Consider the following 15,276-nt stretch of genomic DNA (forward strand, 5'->3'; position numbering starts at 1 on the left):
TTCTTGAAATCTCAGCAGGACTACCATCTCCTGCTTAATAACAATGTGTAAGGGTTATTCCGTACGACATGACACAGAAAGGTAGATCCCTGAGGGTACCACTTTGAGTATATAAATAACACATCTTTGTTGAGGCAGGGAGAGGAGAAAAAGGACTTCCATGCTGACACACTAATGCAAGACGCTGAGGTTTCTGCATGCAGCCACTCCAGCTCGTAGTGGTCCAACATCCCTCGCGGGGTGTCCATCTCGAGACCAAGACAGGGTCTCACAGTCTCTCACTTCAGGTAATGGGGTTGACTTTATCCTAGGGAGATTCTTTGCTCTACACATACAGACATGCTAGGTACACTTAGGTACTTCTAGTTAGGGGCGTATCGTAGAAGCACGCATTATTACTGTCATGTATTTTTATACCTGTCTGTATTCATTGTTCTAGCTCTATGGCAGGAATCTGGGAAACATCCATTACAACACAGTCATTACAATGACCTACCTTTACAACGCAACTGTTACAACACAACTGCCTTTACATCGCATGCCATTACTAACCCCGGGCGAAGCACTACGCTACGCTCGCGGAGTTTGCGGAGTTTGCGCAACTTCGCACTACGCGAGCTGCACGTAGCACAGTGCGAACACGCGTAGTGCAGCGTAGCATAGTGCAGCGCTCTTTTTTTGCTTGTTCGAGGTCCTGGACGTCATGTTTGGGACCGCAAGCAAGCAAAATGACATCTCTGCGAGATTCTCAACGCGGGGAGGTAAGGTTTCTCATTGTGAGTGGTTGCACATGCTCGCGACCGCTCTCAATGAGAAACTACCAGTTCGCATTGAGAAAGCTGCAGCTCGAGTAATAATCTACTCGAGCAGAAGAAAACTACAGCTCGCACTGTTCAAGATGCCGTTTTCAATGATTGCACAGTGCCGGATGCTTGTCCGCACTGTGCAATCATTGAAAACGCATCTTGCACAGTGCGAACATGCTACTACGCAGCTCGCGTAGTGCTACGTGAAGTTCGCGAAGTGCACTTCGCGCAGCTTCGCATAGCGCTACTTTGTGAACTACGCCCACCCTTAACCATTACAACGCATACCATTACAACGCATGCCATTACAACGCATTATGAGGCAAGTAATGGAGATTATTTTAGTATTAGGGTGGCTATGGGTTTTGGGGTACATGGGAATAGAATTTTTCACCCCTACACTATGCAACACTTTCCCTACTGTTGCACTCACTGGAGTGGGAATAGTCATTTTTACCACTACACTATCTAACACTTAGTAATTTGTACCCCTACACTCTCCAACACTTACCCTACTTTTGCCCTAAAAGTAGTATGCGTTGTAAAGGTATGCGTTGTAATGGAATGTGTTGTAATGTTAGTTTGAAAAATATGTTGTAATGGCACGTGTTGTAAAATCATGCAATGTAATGGTAGTTGCGATGTAAGGACTGCGTTGTAAAAGCATGTGTTGTCATTGAATGCATTGTAATGTCATATATTCTAGGAATCTACCATCCTTTTACTCTATTGGTGCTTGTAATCATTTATATCTGTTTTTGTCTTTTGGTTGTTTTAGCACACTTATTTTACACTAGAAAGATGCTGGTTCAATAAATACTTATTGAAAATGTTCCTCTGTTTATTCTGTGTTTCACTTAGAGACAAAGTGAGCACGAGTGACTGAGCGAAACATACTGTACTGTTCCCGCGATCTATGATGGGACAGAATTGTCATGCTCGATAGTTGCCAAGAACTATTCTCTCCTTGGCAAGAGGAGTTTACAGTGGCACGAGTGAGCCAGCTGGCAAACATCCCCGTTGGGGGTGTCTGGAATCAGTCTGGACACCAATCCCACAGTCTATGTTGTCTAAATGTGCAGATCCTATATAGGTTTATAGGAACTACACTACATGTCCCCGCCAACATTGGTCCAGTACTTATTTAATGATCAAATCTGAATAGTTCAGTGGTGCTATCCTCAGAGACCACTACTCACACTTTATCCAGAGACGTCTGGAGTGGGAAGGGAACAATTCGCCACAGCAGAGTAGGCATAGCCTATGTATTGGCTGTAGGTTTATCAAGCTTGAAGGACAAACAGTTCCCTGTTGTGCTTAATACTATATCTCAGTTTCCTTGAAACTTCTTCTTTTCAAATAATGGCCGACAAAGATGCCGCTGCGCTAGCACAACTTGTGGCTGCAGCAAGGGAGAAGGAACAAGAAGATGAAATAAACATTTCAGAAAATGTCAGAACTGCCCTTACTTTAAAACTAGCAGACTATGGAGTCACAGCTAGGGGTGAGACAGTAACATTTGTGATTGAGGCACACGAGTCGAACAGAACAGAGGTATTCTATTCATGGGTTAAATTCCCACAAGCAGATGCACAAATACATACATTTCATTCTTGTACTAAAGATGAAACACCAGATTAATGTTGTCCGTATCAGCACATTGAAATTCAGCTCACGTACCAGGAGCACTTAAACTGGTTTAAAGGCACCCTCCCTTTTACAATAGAAAAAGTGAGACTCGACTGCTCGGAAGAGATGGAGCAATTTGGCCAGTCCTAGCGGCTTACACACTGCAACCAGACATTGGCACAATGCCAGTAGCTGACTTACGTCCACTTCATAAAGAAATAATAAACTTTACAGAAACATAACAGTTCGTGATGAGAACACTCACACTTCAGCCAACAACGGCTACACCTACAGGACAAATTAAGGGATCTACAACTAAAAAAACTCCACAAAACCTACACACAGTTATGGGTAAAATGCCCGCTAGATGTGAGCAAATGCCATTCTGGATAGCTCAAAAAATAACACAAATAGTCAGTGTTTCCACACACAAGCCCTCAAGAAAAACACAGGATGCTAATAATCTGCTTGCCAATGGGGATATCTCCATATATGGAGGATTGTACCTCTTGGGGTACAGTTTTCGCTGCCATATATACCATAACTCATGGTATCCCTTCAATAGCAGTAATACCAGATGTATTAAGACAAATATAGAATGAGTATGGATAAGAGCAGGCTCTGAACTTAGGGATGAAATTGTTAGGAAGTGTTGCCCAGGTATCAGCTATCATATTGGCAAACATAAAAGGGGAGGCAGCAGCAGTGGCAATACGCCAACGCCTGAGGATTTCACTCCTTTACAACAGGACAGTGAATTACCTAAAATTATCGAAGATACCTGATTATTGAAAACATCATAATCATTGTCGAATTTGAAATGTAGGTGCTCGTGACCAGGAGGTAGTGCTTGGGAAAAGTACATTGGTGAGGGTAGGTAAGGAGAGGTAATGTGCCATATATACTTAATATATACATAACGAAACCTATCCAGCCTATAACTGGCTAATTGTTGTATACCAATACATAGCATCATGTCGACCCTGATCAATGAATCTCAGTGGTCACAGCGTTTTGATGCGAAACAGTCAATGTTTCGACCCCTTCGAGAGTTTGAGGTAAGTAAGTCCTTAGCTTGGGGTCTTCGTCAGGACAGGGTAGTGGAGAGCACCATTTGGGAAGTCAGCATGAGCAATCTAGCTGAACGAGATCCAAGGTAAGAATAGTTAGGTAAGATAGGTTTTTTATACTTACCTCTACATATACATATCCTGATGCTATATATACCAGTTATGAATTGTTAGCTGTAGAATATTAGCATGTAGAATTGTTAAAATTAGAATGTTGTTCAGATCAGTTGGGCTGCTGTCAAATGTTTGTGGATGTTAAACTTCTCTACCTTTCTTGGAATAAACATATTTTTCTAATCCTACGCATGGCCCATTAATGCCTATTTTGGTGATGAGCCTCCTGAAGAGTGGCATTTACTTTTGTTTCTGGGGGAATTTAGGAAAACAAAATTGTTACAAGCACTCTCCCAGAGCACTATTGCGGATGCCGCCATGCTAGGGCCCGATTTATTTAAGCTTTTCATTTGTATATAGCACCTAATTAGGGAGCATTTTTCTCCAAATTGGGCTTCGGAGTGGTCATTTCAGCATTATTGTGACTATTAGGGCGCCCATAGTACTCATGTTCTGTTGAGCTTGGTACATCTCCACATGCTGTATGGGTGGCACACATGAAGTCTTTCTATGTAGTATTCCCAGCTACCTATGCTTCTTCCACAATACACTGAGTTGTATACTACATTGGAGGTTGGCAGCCATCTTTGATTGGGGATCATTTTAATAAGAAATTATTTATCTCGATTCCTGGCTTTGGAGCTGAAATGTTTACTACTGTTTCAATATTTTTATTATAGCCTTATAGCCCGCCGTAGAAGGCTATACCGGCTATTAAAGGCACTCTCCAGCGTTAAAGGCCCGAGCCGAAGGCCTTTAACAAGGGAGAGGGACTTTAATAGCGGTGTAGCCCATCTACGAAGGGCTATAAGCCTATTAGAACATTCTGTCACTAGAGGACAGAATGTTCTAACAAAAAAAACAAAGCCTTTTGGGAGCGTGAGGGGATTGGAATCCCCTCGGGTTCCCTGAAGCCTTTGTTCACAGCCAGAGCTGTGAACAAAGAAACATTTGAATGTTGGAGCTCCAGGCTTATACCAGCCATTATAAGCCCAGATCACTCCATTGTTTTCAATGGGGCTCCCAACATTCCAATGTTCTAATTACATATAAACCCTGGATGTTCAACTTTGTTGGTAATATTTCTGTTTATCATCATTTGCTAGCCTTTGGGAAATCCTGCTGTTCTATCCATACTATTCAACATGGCAAGAAAAAGTTAACTGTGCTCTGCCTCCCTTTTTATAATTGGCTGGTGAACCACCAATGGAATGGGAAATGCGGTATTCAGAAATTATCTTTATTAAAACATTGTTCAGGTGGAGTAGGTTTAAAGGAGTTCAAAATGTACCTCCATTAGAAAATGCTGGAATATTTTTGGCAAAGCTATCAAAAAAATGAACACTTGTGGTGTATTATGATGGCCGGCGGCGGCACCACCACGGTGCTGGCGGTGCAGTAAAATGCACTTCTCTGCCCGCGAGTAGCGGTCCTCACGCCCGCCATATCACGAATGGGCAAACACAGCCCATTCCCCATCCACCACGGTGCGATGCTAACCGCCAACTAAAAGCACCCGCCACAAGTGGCTGTGGGAGCCAATGGACACTCACCGCCATGCGGAATGACGTCCTGACCGCCGCACAAATCAGGATGACCCAAACAGCCTGTCGCACCGCAGTGGAGAAACCGCCCAACCAGAGATGGCGAAAACACCACAGCAGAGTGAGCGCAACCAGATTCACGGTCCCTGCCACCCGGTCCCACCGCTATGGACCCAGCCTTACATGTTTTCCCTGTGCTGCAAGTGAAACACTACCAGCAAACCATGGACCATCGCGGACGCAGCCACAGGTATGCAATGACACAACTCCACCCACAAACACACCACACAACGCCAGAGCTGATATAGGGTCCATGTCCACACCACACACCCTGGTGGGGACAGGAACACATCGACAAGTGCATCCACACATGTCCCAACTGTCACAAAATCGCCCCGCCGCATCCGGGTCATCCATCTACCGCAATTTTGCTATAATGTCCCGGTCACGTCACCACAGCGGTGAAGCTGCAGGAAAACATGCACTAAGTGCAGGAAGGCAGGGCCTGCGCCAGGCCTGGGCAGTGCACAAAGATCACAGGGCCACACCTCCACACACCAGGCCCCCATCCTGAAGGGGCATGCCAAGTGCCTCACCTGTGCCACCCCATGTACAACAACCACCCAGGTGAATCCACACCCAGCACCACACACTCCAAACAACTAGGGAGGCAACCTCAGCAGTCAGGGCTGCAGAGGAACACACAGCACAGAAAAACATGGCCAGGGCAACCCTCACACCACACCTACACTACACACATGGCAACAAAACTGAGTCCAAGCACAAAATCCACACCCATACAGAATAGAACCAAACACTCAACTGAACACACAGCCTGTCAAGTCACTCAGACATACCCCACACTGACACACATCCACATACACAGACCACAAGTCACCAGCAATTATGGACAACAAATAGGAAAGCAAAAGTGATGTGCACACCAATAGAAGGCCAAGGAACCAACCACTAAGAAATTGTACACCACATGCAAGACAATGAACACATGATCCCAACAAAGCACACATGGCTGCTACAGTGAGTGAAATCAAACCACAGCCACCCCATTTGCAACAACTCTGGGAGACAGCAAGGCAAACCATGTATAGGCTCAGGAATGAAAGGAAGTCACTGAAGATAGACTACAGCCACGCAGCTACATCCAACTACTAGATAGGTGTGGCTCAGCAGCACCACACACAGTGCCCATTTACAAACTCTATAACTGTCTAACACAAGTAGCATCCTCCACACATACCCTCCAACACATGCATCACACAACACCAGTGTCAAACACACAGAAGGGTGGCAATAATGTCCAGTCAATACATTTACAGACAAACACACTCCCTGAGGAGCATACACAAACATCACACACACTCAGGGACCCCTGAACCAATGCTGACACCAAAACAACAGCCATCCACCAACATCAAGAACAACACACACAGGAGTACAACAAGACAAGACCTGACCTGTGCCGCAAAAATGTAGTAAGGCAATGCGAGCACAGACAGAACAGGAGAACTCAACATCATCACTCAGCAACACTGCACAGACAACAGACTCCAACACAGACAAGCTGTGCATCATCTCAAAACAAACATCTACACAAAATGGGAACAATGGCCCTACAATGAAACACAGACAGACATACCACACCACCCAGCAAGTCAACATGGTGTCACAGTGTTCCACCTGCATGCACATTCCTGACAAATCCACATGATAGGAGAAAAGCCCCAGGATGCACCCAAAACAAGTCCAGGAACAAGAATAGCCCTATGTGCATGTGACAGACACACAAGTAATGCACACCGCACTTGAAACACACATCTGGATGAATCACAACACACTAATAAAACACACACACTGACATGTTAATAGAAAATCACACACAGAGCATCTGCCAGCTGCAAGAGATAAGACAGACCAAACACTGCATACATCCACATCAATCACACAACAGATGCACATGCCAATACCTGGTATTGCCCAACACAGCAGGGCATCAGGAGGTGCATACCAGGCAAGGACAAGGCAACATACACTCACAGCACTGCATGCACGACAAGCAGTGTGTGCACAACAAACATACCAGTACCACACAGATAAGATTGACACAACATGAACAAACACACCACCAATCAGCACAGCACTAACACAACGTCACACTCAGAAAGTGAAGCAGTACCACAGCAAACACACATACAGCCAATACAACACACACACATGCACAGGTCTGGGACTCCCACGTGACAACACCATGACTAGAGGACTGAACAGCACAAACAGCAGAACTGCTAATGAGCAAACATGTCTACAAAACAAAAAAAGATAGGCATGAGAAGCACAGATAGGCAATGGCCTTACTCAACGCGCCACATGCCATCATGGCTCCAAAATAGACCCAAGTGTCAGCAATGCATGAGAAAACAGACCCACAACGTCGGTGTGGCTGAGCAGGGCTGCACAGTCAGTTACAATACACATGGCTGATCACCAAATGTCAACACTGACTTGCCATACACACACTCTGCATACTCACAATTGCCACCAACAACAAGTAGTGGTCCCCCACAAGTGCAAGGACACAGCCAACACATTGCATAGTAACCAACCAACAACTCACACATGTGCACACAGTCACAAGCACAGGGAAGACCAACACAAACAACAGGCACGCAACTCCATGGTGACACATGTGTGCAGTTCACATTGCATGGGCACACACACAACAACACCACTGACAAAGTCAGCCCTTCACACTGCACACAACATGAACACCCAAGTGCAAACATCAAAAGTAACATGTGACTAGGACGCCTGAACATCACTAGATGACCATACACCAACACTGCTGTGTACACATCCAGAAAGCACACACAGACATGATTACCCTGGCCTGCCAGCCTGCAGTACTGTGTATAGAATCCCACTTTGTGCTGGCACTGAATACAGACATGACATGTGTCCAATATAGACAAGCTGACCAAAGACTGACCATTACACTATTGTCCATCACAAACCAACATCACTGCACCCCCAAGCCTCAGAGCCAAGAAGAACTGAAGTGCATGTCACCTCGGTAAAACCCAGAATAAAGTGACCCAAACCATTGGCAATGAGGAATTGGCATATAGAGCTTGTGTCACAGTAAACCATACCCACACAGAATATTGCTTTATTCATCAAGGACACTGACAATGCAGACAACTGGAGTAACTGGTTTTATTCACATATCACAGTGAAAGGCAACAAAAGTGGACAAGAGCAAGGCCAATGGCCACAACAAAGTGTGGAGTTTGTCCATGAGATCCTGCACAGGGAAGGGGTAAACAGCAAGGCCAGTGGCCAGTTCAAGGTGCAGAGCATGTCCATGAGATACTTAACAGGGAAGGGGTAAACAGCAAGGCCAGTGGCCAGTGCAAGATGCAAAGTATGTCCATGGGATCCTGCACAGGGAAGGGGAAACAGCAAGGCAGTGGCCAGTTCAAGGTGCAGAGCATGTCCATGAGATACTTAACAGGGAAGGGGTAAACAGCAAGGCCAGTGGCCAGTGCAAGATGCAAAGTATGTCCATGGGATCCTGCACAGGGAAGGGGAAAACAGCAAGGCAGTGGCCAGTTCAAATTACAAAGTATGTCCATTATATCCTGCACAGGTAAGGGGAAAACAGAAAGGCCAGTGGCCAGTTCAAGGTGCATAGTATGTCCATGAGATCCTGCACAGGGAAGGGGAAAACAGCAAGGCCAGTGGGCAGGACACAGTGCAGGTGAGGTACATGAGAAACTGCACAGGCAAGGCTTGAACATCAGTGAACAACAAGGCACCGCAGAGGACAGAGACTGTTCAGCTTGGTGTAGCCCACCAACGTCTGAATAAATGCCCTCCATGTAAGCCACCACCTGTGCCAATTTTTGGTCGTGGTCTAGGACGGCATTGAGAAGAGCTGTCTGCCCCACACACAGCTGGCGCAAAAGGTCCACAGAATCAGCACTGATGACAGCAGCGGGGACTGGGGCAGGGCAGCAGTGCCTGGGCTGAAGGACACTCTTCCTTTTTTGTGGTGCGAACACGGGCAGCAACATTGGAAGTAGCTGGGAGGGTGGGCACTGGACGCTGTGTGGTGGACGAGGAGGCAGAGTCACCGTTCTCTGTGCCCGACAACAAAGATGCATCACCGCCATCGTCAGATGACATTGAGGTCTGCGTCTCTGGCTGCGAGTCCTCTAGAAGACGTCTGTCCCCCTCTGAGGCGCTGGTGACATGCAAGTCACTATACTTGTGTGTAACAGTTGTGCTTGATGCCTCTCCACTGGTGTCAGCCCCCTGTCCTTCCGTGCTCACGTGAGATGCTGCATGAGAGAGAGAGAGAGGTAGGATCAGTACATTGGCATCAACATTACAAATATCTGCAAGCAAAGCATCAGAAAAGATGAAGAATCCTCCATGTTGCACAACACCATGGGCAGTAACATCTTGCAACCTCAATCCATAAATCGAAATTACCGTGGCATCATGCAAACTTGGCATGTCACCTATGTTATGAACACACAGCCAAATAGCCTGTTGGTGGCTCCGTGTAACCAGACACAAATTCCTCTGTGCACACCTAGGGCCCTGAGGGGGAAAAACATTCCCCTCCCAACATGTTGCCACTGTCACATCTTGAGCCAGCAGAAGTGGCCAACACAGAAACAGACTCCAACATATCAGCCCACCATGGCCATGATGTGTAGTACGCACAAATCTGACGTCAGGCAATGCACACATTGATTAAGTCCAATTGGTCGCACACTGCTTGTCCTATCAGCGTGTTGCCCCAAAGCATCGTGGTCTATGTAGTTAGCATCAGCGGGTACGCCTCTGTCAGGGTCTTGAGCAAAAAATCCAAATCGCGTTGGCCATCCCTGGACACGTGTTTCGAGGTTGTTGCCTCTCGTCAGCAGGGAGTAGGAATGTATGAAGGGGTGCTGCATAGGCTGCCAAAAAATATCTTCAGGTTCGGTACCACTCGTGGCACGCAGGTGCGTAACCCGGCTCGTCAGCCCCACCAGCTCCAAGGAGCTTGAATATAAGTTTAAGTCCAATTGGTCGCACACTGCTTGTCCTATCAGCGTGTTGCCCCAAAGCATCGTGGTCTATGTAGTTAGCATCAGCGGGTACGCCTCTGCCAGGGTCTTGAGCAAAAAATCCAAATCGCGTTGGCCATCCCTGGACACGTGTTTCGAGGTTGTTGCCTCTCGTCAGCAGGGAGTAGGAATGTATGAAGGGGTGCTGCATAGGCTGCTAAAAAATATCTTCAGGTTCGGTACCACTCGTGGCACGCAGGTGCGTAACCCGGCTCGTCAGCCCCACCAGCTCCAAAGAGCTTGAATATAAGTTTAAGTCCAATTGGTCGCACACTGCTTGTCCTATCAGCGTGTTGCCCCAAAGCATCGTGGTCTATGTAGTTAGCATCAGCGGGTACGCCTCTGCCAGGGTCTTGAGCAAAAAATCCAAATCGCGTTGGCCATCCCTGGACACGTGTTTCGAGGTTGTTGCCTCTCGTCAGCAGGGAGTAGGAATGTATGAAGGGGTGCTGCATAGGCTGCCAAAAAATATCTTCAGGTTCGGTACCACTCGTGGTACGCAGGTGCGTAACCCGGCTCGTCAGCCCCACCAGCTCCAAGGAGCTTGAATATAAGTTTAAGTCCAATTGGTCGCACACTGCTTGTCCTATCAGCGTGTTGCCCCAAAGCATCGTGGTCTATGTAGTTAGCATCAGCGGGTACGCCTCTGCCAGGGTCTTCAGCAAAAAATCCAAATCGCGTTGGCCATCCCTGGACACGTGTTTCGAGGTTGTTGCCTCTCGTCAGCAGGGAGTAGGAATGTATGAAGGGGTGCTGCATAGGCTGCCAAAAAATATCTTCAGGTTCGGTACCACTCGTGGCACGCAGGTGCGTAACCCGGCTCGTCAGCCCCACCAGCTCCAAGGAGCTTGAATATAAGTTTAAGTCTAATTGGTCGCACACTGCTTGTCCTATCAGCGTGTTGCCCCAAAGCATCGTGGTCTATGTAGTTAGCATCAGCGGGTACGCCACTGCCAGGGTCTTGAGCAAAAAATCCAAATCGCGTTGGCCATCCCTGGACACGTGTTTCGAGGTTGTTGCCTCTCGTCAGCAGGGAGTAGGAATGTATGAAGGGGTGCTGCATAGGCTGCCAAAAAATATCTTCAGGTTCGGTACCACTCGTGGCACGCAGGTGCGTAACCCGGCTCGTCAGCCCCACCAGCTCCAAGGAGCTTGAATATAAGTTTAAGTCCAATTGGTCGCACACTGCTTGTCCTATCAGCGTGTTGCCCCAAAGCATCGTGGTCTATGTAGTTAGCATCAGCGGGTACGCCTCTGCCAGGGTCTTGAGCAAAAAATCCAAATCGCGTTGGGGCAACACGCTGATAGGAAAAGCAGTGTGCGACCAATTGGATGGTAACTTATATTCAAGCTCCTTGGAGCTGGTGGGGCTGACGAGCCGGGTTACGCACCTGCGTGCCACGAGTGGTACCGAACCTGAAGATATTTTTTGGCAGCCTATGCAGCACCCCTTCATACATTCCTACTCCCTGCTGACGAGAGGCAACAACCTCGAAACACGTGTCCAGGGATGGCCAACGCGACTGATTTTTAATCAAGACCCTGGCAGAGGCGTACCCGCTGATGCTGACTACATGGACCACGGTGCTTTGGGGCAACACGCTGATAGGAAAAGCAGTGTGCGACCAATTGGATGGTAACTTATATTCAAGCTCCTTGGAGCTGGTGGGGCTGACGAGCCGGGTTACGCACCTGCGTGCCACGAGTGGTACCGAACCTGAAGATATTTTTTGGCAGCCTATGCAGCACCCCTTCATACATTCCTACTCCCTGCTGACGAGAGGCAACAACCTCGAAACACGTGTCCAGGGATGGCCAACGCGACTGATTTTTAATCAAGACCCTGGCAGAGGCGTACCCGCTGATGCTGACTACATGGACCACGGTGCTTTGGGGCAACACGCTGATAGGAAAAGCAGTGTGCGACCAATTGGATGGTAACTTATATTCAAGCTCCTTGGAGCTGGTGGGGCTGACGAGCCGGGTTACGCACCTGCGTGCCACGAGTGGTACCGAACCTGAAGATATTTTTTGGCAGCCTATGCAGCACCCCTTCATACATTCCTACTCCCTGCTGACGAGAGGCAACAACCTCGAAACACGTGTCCAGGGATGGCCAACGCGACTGATTTTTAATCAAGACCCTGGCAGAGGCGTACCCGCTGATGCTGACTACATGGACCACGGTGCTTTGGGGCAACACGCTGATAGGAAAAGCAGTGTGCGACCAATTGGATGGTAACTTATATTCAAGCTCCTTGGAGCTGGTGGGGCTGACGAGCCGGGTTACGCACCTGCGTGCCACGAGTGGTACCGAACCTGAAGATATTTTTTGGCAGCCTATGCAGCACCCCTTCATACATTCCTACTCCCTGCTGACGAGAGGCAACAACCTCGAAACACGTGTCCAGGGATGGCCAACGCGACTGATTTTTAATCAAGACCCTGGCAGAGGCGTACCCGCTGATGCTGACTACATGGACCACGGTGCTTTGGGGCAACACGCTGATAGGAAAAGCAGTGTGCGACCAATTGGATGGTAACTTATATTCAAGCTCCTTGGAGCTGGTGGGGCTGACGAGCCGGGTTACGCACCTGCGTGCCACGAGTGGTACCGAACCTGAAGATATTTTTTGGCAGCCTATGCAGCACCCCTTCATACATTCCTACTCCCTGCTGACGAGAGGCAACAACCTCGAAACACGTGTCCAGGGATGGCCAACGCGACTGATTTTTAATCAAGACCCTGGCAGAGGCGTACCCGCTGATGCTGACTACATGGACCACGGTGCTTTGGGGCAACACGCTGATAGGAAAAGCAGTGTGCGACCAATTGGATGGTAACTTATATTCAAGCTCCTTGGAGCTGGTGGGGCTGACGAGCCGGGTTACGCACCTGCGTGCCACGAGTGGTACCGAACCTGAAGATATTTTTTGGCAGCCTATGCAGCACCCCTTCATACATTCCTACTCCCTGCTGACGAGAGGCAACAACCTCGAAACACGTGTCCAGGGATGGCCAACGCGACTGATTTTTAATCAAGACCCTGGCAGAGGCGTACCCGCTGATGCTGACTACATGGACCACGGTGCTTTGGGGCAACACGCTGATAGGAAAAGCAGTGTGCGACCAATTGGATGGTAACTTATATTCAAGCTCCTTGGAGCTGGTGGGGCTGACGAGCCGGGTTACGCACCTGCGTGCCACGAGTGGTACCGAACCTGAAGATATTTTTTGGCAGCCTATGCAGCACCCCTTCATACATTCCTACTCCCTGCTGACGAGAGGCAACAACCTCGAAACACGTGTCCAGGGATGGCCAACGCAACTGATTTTTAATCAAGACCCTGGCAGAGGCGTACCCGCTGATGCTGACTACATGGACCACTGTGCTTTGGGGCAACACGCTGATAGGAAAAGCAGTGTGCGACCAATTGGATGGTAACTTATATTCAAGCTCCTTGGAGCTGGTGGGGCTGACGAGCCGGGTTACGCACCTGCGTGCCACGAGTGGTACCGAACCTGAAGATATTTTTTGGCAGCCTATGCAGCACCCCTTCATACATTCCTACTCCCTGCTGACGAGAGGCAACAACCTCGAAACACTTGTCCAGGGATGGCCAACGCGACTGATTTTTAATCAAGACCCTGGCAGAGGCGTACCCGCTGATGCTGACTACATGGACCACGGTGCTTTGGGGCAACACGCTGATAGGAAAAGCAGTGTGCGACCAATTGGATGGTAACTTATATTCAAGCTCCATGGAGCTGGTGGGGCTGACGAGCCGGGTTACGCACCTGCGTGCCACGAGTGGTACCGAACCTGAAGATATTTTTTGGCAGCCTATGCAGCACCCCTTCATACATTCCTACTCCCTGCTGACGAGAGGCAACAACCTCGAAACACGTGTCCAGGGATGGCCAACGCGACTGATTTTTAATCAAGACCCTGGCAGAGGCGTACCCGCTGATGCTGACTACATGGACCACGGTGCTTTGGGGCAACACGCTGATAGGAAAAGCAGTGTGCGACCAATTGGATGGTAACTTATATTCAAGCTCCTTGGAGCTGGTGGGGCTGACGAGCCGGGTTACGCACCTGCGTGCCACGAGTGGTACCGAACCTGAAGATATTTTTTGGCAGCCTATGCAGCACCCCTTCATACATTCCTACTCCCTGCTGACGAGAGGCAACAACCTCGAAGCACGTGTCCAGGGATGGCCAACGCGACTGATTTTTAATCAAGACCCTGGCAGAGGCGTACCCACTGATGCTGACTACATGGGCCACGGTGCTTTGGGGCAACACGCTGATAGGAAAAGCAGTGTGCGACCAATTGGATGGTAACTTATATTCAAGCTCCTTGGAGCTGGTGGGGCTGACGAGCCGGGTTACGCACCTGCGTGCCACGAGTGGTACCGAACCTGAAGATATTTTTTGGCAGCCTATGCAGCACCCCTTCATACATTCCTACTCCCTGCTGACGAGAGGCAACAACCTCGAAACACGTGTCCAGGGATGGCCAACGCGACTGATTTTTAATCAAGACCCTGGCAGAGGCGTACCCGCTGATGCTGACTACATGGACCATGGTGCTTTGGGGCAACACGCTGATAGGAAAAGCAGTGTGCGACCAATTGGATGGTAACTTATATTCAAGCTCCTTGGAGCTGGTGGGGCTGACGAGCCGGGTTACGCACCTGCGTGCCACGAGTGGTACCGAACCTGAAGATATTTTTTGGCAGCCTATGCAGCACCCCTTCATACATTCCTACTCCCTGCTGACGAGAGGCAACAACCTCGAAACATGTGTCCAGGGATGGCCAACGCAACTGATTTTTAATCAAGACCCTGGCAGAGGCGTACCCGCTGATGCTGACTACATGGACCACGGTGCTTTGGGGCAACACGCTGATAGGAAAAGCAGTGTGCGACCAATTGGATGGTAACTTATATTCAAGCTCCTTGGAGCTGGT

This window comes from Lissotriton vulgaris, chromosome 12 (assembly GCF_964263255.1).
Source record: "Lissotriton vulgaris chromosome 12, aLisVul1.2, whole genome shotgun sequence".
NCBI lineage: Eukaryota > Metazoa > Chordata > Amphibia > Caudata > Salamandridae > Lissotriton > Lissotriton vulgaris.